This window comes from Euphorbia lathyris, chromosome 5 (assembly GCF_963576675.1).
Source record: "Euphorbia lathyris chromosome 5, ddEupLath1.1, whole genome shotgun sequence".
Taxonomy (NCBI): domain Eukaryota; kingdom Viridiplantae; phylum Streptophyta; class Magnoliopsida; order Malpighiales; family Euphorbiaceae; genus Euphorbia; species Euphorbia lathyris.
In genome coordinates, this window is record NC_088914.1 from 13,430,486 (window position 1) to 13,437,031 (window position 6,546).

At 37.6% G+C, this 6,546-nt stretch overlaps 1 non-coding gene across 1 annotated transcript; it reads right to left on the reverse strand.

The window, feature by feature from the left end:
- Nucleotides 1-5,671: 5,671 nt before the first annotated feature.
- LOC136231474 (small nucleolar RNA R71) lies at nucleotides 5,672-5,778 on the reverse strand. Its single transcript, XR_010689854.1, has one exon. It is a non-coding gene; the product is annotated as a small nucleolar RNA R71 (small nucleolar RNA).
- Nucleotides 5,779-6,546: the final 768 nt, after the last annotated feature.

The following is a 6,546-nucleotide window of genomic DNA, read 5'->3' on the forward strand; positions in this document are numbered from 1 at the left end:
AGTGTCTAAAGAGGATAACTCCTGGCTATGGCATAGAAGACTTGGTCATGTAAGCATGGACCTTCTTGCCAAATTAGCTAGAAAGCAACTAGTTGAGGGATTGCCCAAACGTAAATTTGAAAAAGATCAATTGTGTAATGCTTGTCAGCAAGGTAAACAAACTAAGAAGTCATTTCAAAGTAAAAACATTGTCTCAACCAAGAGACCATTGGAATTACTACACTTGGATCTTTTCGGACCTGTCCAGCACTCAGTTTGGGAGGTAAGAAATTTTCCTTAGTCATTGTAGACGATTTCTCTCGGTACACTTAGATCATCTTGCTGAGTAGCAAGGATGAAACATTTGAGATGTTCACAACATTGATTAAGAAACTTGAAAATGACAAAGACCTAAAAGTAGCTCATATTAGAAGTGACAATGGTAGAGAATTCAAAAACCAACAGTTTGATGAATTCTGTGAAGCCAGTGGTATTGACCACAATTTCTTTGCTCCTAGAACACCTCAACAAAATGGGGTTGTTGAAAGGAAGAACAGAACAATTGTCGAAATAGCTAGGACAATGCTGAGTGAAAATAGGCTTCCAAAGTATTTTTGGGGTGAAGCTATCCACACAGCATGCTACATTCTCAATAGGGCTTTAGTTAGACCTATTCTTAAGAAAACTCCATATGAACTTTGGAAAGGACGAAAGCCCAACATTGGCTACTTTCGTGCTTTTGGGTGTAAATGTTTTATACTCAACACAAAAAATAATCTTGCAAAATTTGATGCTAAAGCTGACGAAGCGATCTTTTTAGGGTACTCAACTAACAGCAAAGCATATAGGGTGTATAATAAACGAACTCAGGTTGTAGAAGAGTCTGTCCATATTGAGTTCGATGAAGCTGACCCTGCAGGAAAGTCAACTCAGCTCGATGAAGATGAACCAAGCTCAGCTTCCACTGATCAAAATGGAGCCTTTGAGTCATCAATACAAGGGCTAACCAAAGGTAAGAAAGAAATTGAAATAACCTTTGGTTACCAATCTATTCCTGCAGAGATTGTAGAAACACCTGTTCCAAACAACTCAACATTGCCCAAAGAAATAAAAATCCCAAGAGGACATTCGGAGAAGTCCATTCTTGATGCTGCTGACAACAAGCTGATGACAAGAGATCAACTTAGGAAGTATCTCAGCAATGTTGCCTTCGTCTCAATACATGAGCCAAAGAATTTCGCTGATGCTGAGCACGATGAATATTGGATCAACGCTATGCAAGAAGAGCTTGATCAATTCACAAGAAATGAGGTATGGGATTTAGTACCTAAACCTAGGAATCAAAAGACCATATGAACTAAGTGGGTCTTTAGAAATAAATTAGATGAGCTAGGCAACGTAGTCAGAAATAAAGCCCGACTTGTAGCCCAAGGCTATAGTCAGCAAGAGGGCATCGACTACGGTGAGACCTTTGCACCCGTTGCTAGGTTAGAGGCTATACGTATACTGTGTGCATATGCTAGCTATATGAATTTTAAGTTATATCAAATGGATGTTAAAAGTGCATTTCTTAATGGCTTTATAAACGAAGAGGTATATGTTAGTCAGCCTCCAGGGTTTGAAGATCCAAAATTTCCAAACCACGTTTATAAACTCAAGAAGGCCTTATATGGCCTAAAGCAAGCATCATGTGCTTGGTATGAGAGGTTGACCAACTTCCTGCTGACCAGGAATTATGTCAGAGGCAAAGCTGACACAACCTTGTTCATCAAGAAAAAGGGTAAACATACCCTGCTGGCACAAATTTACGTAGACGATATAATCTTTGGTGCTACTGACGAATCTTTGTGTAAAGAGTTTAGTAAACAGATGCAAACTAAGTTCGAGATGTCTATGATGGGAGAACTCAACTTCTTCCTTGGACTTCAAATCAAGCAACATAAGAACAGCATCTTCATTAGTCAGTCCAAATACGCCAAGGAAATGCTAAAGAAAATCGATATGGAAGACTGTAAACCCATATCAACCCCAATGGGTACTGATACTGTCCTATGCAAAGATGAAAAAGGTAAATCTGTAGATAGCAAGCTATATCGAGGTATGATTGGCTCTCTACTTTACCTTACCGCTAGTAGACCTGATATTCAGTACTCAGTATGTTATTGTCCAAGATATCAAGCTGACCCCAGGGAATCTCACCTCATAGCTGTAAAAAGAATCTTTAGATATTTGCAGAGCTCAGTTAATGCAGGTTTATGGTATCCAACCTCAAATGACTTCACACTAATTGGATATACTGATGCTGATTATGGACGAGTTAAGCTAGAACGTAAAAGTACCTCAGGAGGATGTCACTTCCTTGGAAGCTGTGTAGTATCTTGGTTCAGCAAGAAGCAGTCATCAGTTGCCCTGTCTACAACTGAAGCTGAGTACATAGCTGCTGGAAGTTGTGTTGCACAAGTCCTATGGATTAAGCAACAGCTTGAGGATTATGGAGTCAAAATAGAAACAATTGAAGTCAAATGCGACAATAAAAGCGCCATTGACCTATCTAAAAATCCAATCCAACACAGCAGGATGAAGCATGTCAGCATAAGGCATCACTTCATTAGAGACCATGTACTCAAGGGTGAGATAAAGCTGACCTACGTTCCAACAGATGAACATCTTACAGATATCTTCACCAAGCCTTTGGCTCGTGAGCAATTTAACATATTAAGGGAAGCTATCGGTATGTCTAATCCTCTTCAATAATTCTATGTGCTTAATTGAATGTTGAGTGATTACCATGCTGAGTGATTTGTGATAAATTAGTAACTGTTGCATGCTGAGTTAAAAATGACATGAAATCACTATATGCTGAGTAGACATACATGCTGAGTGATTATTCTAAGCTGAGTTCCTAAGTCCACAAACAACTATCCTACGTAAAACTGACTACTCAAAATCCAAAACGTTTGATATTCCATATGCTGAGTAAAGTTTCGTTGCGTAATTAATGCTAGCACGCGTATTGAATAGCCACCTAGGATGACGTAAGCATAATTATTGGAAAAATACATACGCAGTATGTGTCATAAATGTCAGAATGATTATCGATTTATCATCTCGAGGAAAAACGGACAATTCAACGAATCAGATCTCCTCGGTAATAATATAAATAGTGGAAGAATCCCCATTTCCTACTCTTTACGCTCAAAAATCTCTGGCATTTTATTTCCAACTCTCAAATATCCCAGATCCTTTAAGAACTCTTAAGAAAATGTCTGACTCCCAGAATCTCTCCGGAGCTGATTACGATCAAAATCACTCCGATGAAAATCCTTCATCTTCTACTCAGGAGGAATATGAAGAAACATCAACAGAATCCCAAGAAGGTGGTCAGCCTGACCAAACTCAGGTCAGCACTATCGCTAAAAACCCTAAACCTGACCAAGCTGGCTCATCGAAGGAGACTCAGAAGGAGAAAGGTAAGAAACCCAGAACCTACTCACTAGTATACAATCACGTTAAGGGGGATGTTAAGCCCAAAATATACCTAAAATATCATCAATAATTACATCAATATTGCTACGAATTTATGCTATTCATACCTATTTAGAATACTTTTACTCTCGAATATGTTTCTTTCGTGCAAGGTACATAAATATTTGGTAAAATCCAAATAGGAGGAAAAAGAGCTCAAAAATAGAAGAAAAGCCCTACAAAAGGAGTCGAAGACGACGAAAATTAATAACGCCAAGTCGAGGACACGAACGAGAGCGAAAAAGTGAAAAACGCTCCGTACCGCAACCGCGGCCGCCCCTTTTCACGGTCGCGACACGCGTCCTTCAGCCTTTTTTCCCTTCGTCCGAAGTACAATTGATGCTCCCCCATTCTCGGTAGAGAATTTAATAATTCTCGGTATGAGTAGGAGATTTTGGAAGCCTAGTTACACACTTTCATTTTCGACGAAACACGATCGTTCGGGTGGATAAAGACGTCCTTTCGCAGCGGACACGATCCTTCACAAACGGACACGACACTTCAATCAAGACTCTTCAACATCTATAAATAAAGAGTTGATGGAGAGTTGAAGATATGTAGAAAAAAGAGATTAGTGTAGAATTTATGCAGAAATTCCGAATCAAGTGATTCAGAAGTTAGATTTAGATTCTGTAAAAATCAATATGATGTACACACATTGTTTACAAATTAATAACAAATTCAGTAGCGTTTAGACATTGTTCCAATTTAGTTTTCATTTTGGTAGTAGACCGACCCAGTCTCTATTACGAAGATTCAGCGAGAAGATTGAGTAGAGGATTCGCCCCTGAGCCTCACAAACTCTAATGAAACCCAAGGAAAGGATTGACAACCCGTTCACTTGCACGCCGTCAAAGAATTCGATGCTCCATGTTCTCTGTAAACTTGTATCAATTTATATTTCATCTAATAAAGTCCATTCTATTCGATAGATTCTTATGCAGCACTTTGGTAAATGAGCCGAAGTGGATTGATGCTGGTGTTTTCATTAAAACGTATTTAATTCAAATCTTTACAAGGAAACTTTGTTGAACACTTAGGCAAATTATCATCTCGAAAGAGTTTTAATCTGATTAAGGGCAACTATCCCGAAAGGGTTTTATCGCGTTCAAAGCCAATTAATTAGAGGTTCCGTCATTTATTTCATCTTTATAATTCGTACAAAGTTTAAAGTTGTTTCTTTGCTTAATGCAAACAAATATACATGTTTACTTTTCTAAAGTACTAAAACGTTCCTGTTTTGCAAATTCAATCTTAAATCAGATATTTTCTAACATCTTCATATTCTAATCTAATTCTCATTCTAGCTATTTCAAAACCAAAACCGATTAAACGATTTTCCCATATTATAAACCTTAAAGTAAATTTAACCGATTGTAAATAAGTTTTGTTAAAAAACGTTCCCTGTGGGATCGATATCTTTTATTACTACAAGCGTATACCGTGAACTTGCGGAAATCGCTCAACAAGTTTTTGGCGCCGTTGCCGGGGAATGCCAAAATTTTTGACAAAATTTTAAATTTTTCGTGTTTTATTACGAATCTAGGTTTATTCATACTTATTCAAACTTTTATATTTTTAATTATTTTCAATTACTAACATATTTATTTTTCAAATTCTGTTTTGTAGGTAGTTTCGGTTCGTGCAAAATTTCAAGTTCATGAGCAGTTCTCGAAGTTCGGGCACGTCACCAGATCCTATTGACCCAGAAATTGAAAGAACTCTTAAAAAGAACAAGAAAGAAAAGAAAAAGAAAAACCAAACCCCAATAAAAACTAAAATTACCGAGCCAGAAGTTATGGCCACACTTATGGATTACGCTAGGCCAGGAGTGGCCGGTGTAACAAACAGTATAGTTAGACCCCAAATTAATGCAAACCAATTTGAAATTAAGCCTGCGTTGCTTAATATGTTGCAAAATAATGTAACGTTTTACGAGTTACCTAACGAAAATCCTAATACCCATTTGACAAATTTCTTAGAAATTTGTGACACTTTCAAAATACCAAATGTGACTGCAGAAGTAATCAATCTTCGCCTTTTTCCTTTTACTTTGAAGGATCGAGCCAAAGAATGGTTAACTTCTATGCCAGCCGCATCAATTGAGACTTGGGAACAATTAGCCCAAGCATTTTTATCAAAATTCTTCCCTTTAGCAAAAACCGCAAAAGTCATTAAAGAGTTAACATCTTTTTCTCAAAATAATAGTGAAACTCTTTATGAGGCTTGGGAACGTTTTAAAGCACTTCAACGTTTATGCCCACACCACCAATTGCCCGCTGAACTCTTAATGCAAACATTTTATAATGGACTAAATCCTACAACAAGAGGTTCATTGGACGCTATGTCTGGAGGGTTATTCATGAAGAAAACATCTGCCCAAGCAAGAGAACTTTTAGAGGAAATGGCAATCAACAGCAGTATGTGGCCCGCGGAACGTGGACACGTACCATTAGCGAAACCATCATCCTCAACTACATCATCAGTTAAAGGTATAGTGAATCTTGATCCAGTAGCAATGTTGCAAGCCCAATTTTCTGCCTTGTCGCACAAAATTGATAGGTTTATAGCACCGTGTGATCCTAATGGTCAACCAATCCAAACAGATGTTGATTACGAAGGTATGAGTGAGATTGAACAGGTAAATTTTGTCCAAGGGCAAAACCAAACTAATAATCCTTATTCCAATACATATAATCCTAGATGGAGAAATCATCCTAACTTTAACTGGAGAGACAATAATAATGCTAATGCTAATCAAAATCGTACTACTAATTATCAAAATCAATCAAGAGATTCGATTAGCACTTTATCTTCTAAAATCGACAAATTCATTGATGCGATGAGCGGAAAAATAAGTAATCACGACGATGGTTTTAAACGGATCGAGAATAAATTCGATCAGCTTATTAAAAACCAATCATCTAGCATCCATAATTTGGAGATTCAAATTGGACAACTCGCTAAATCAATTCCATCCCGTAAAGAGGGAAGTCTTCCAAGCCATACGGAAGAAAATCCGAAAGAGCATGTTAAGGTTAT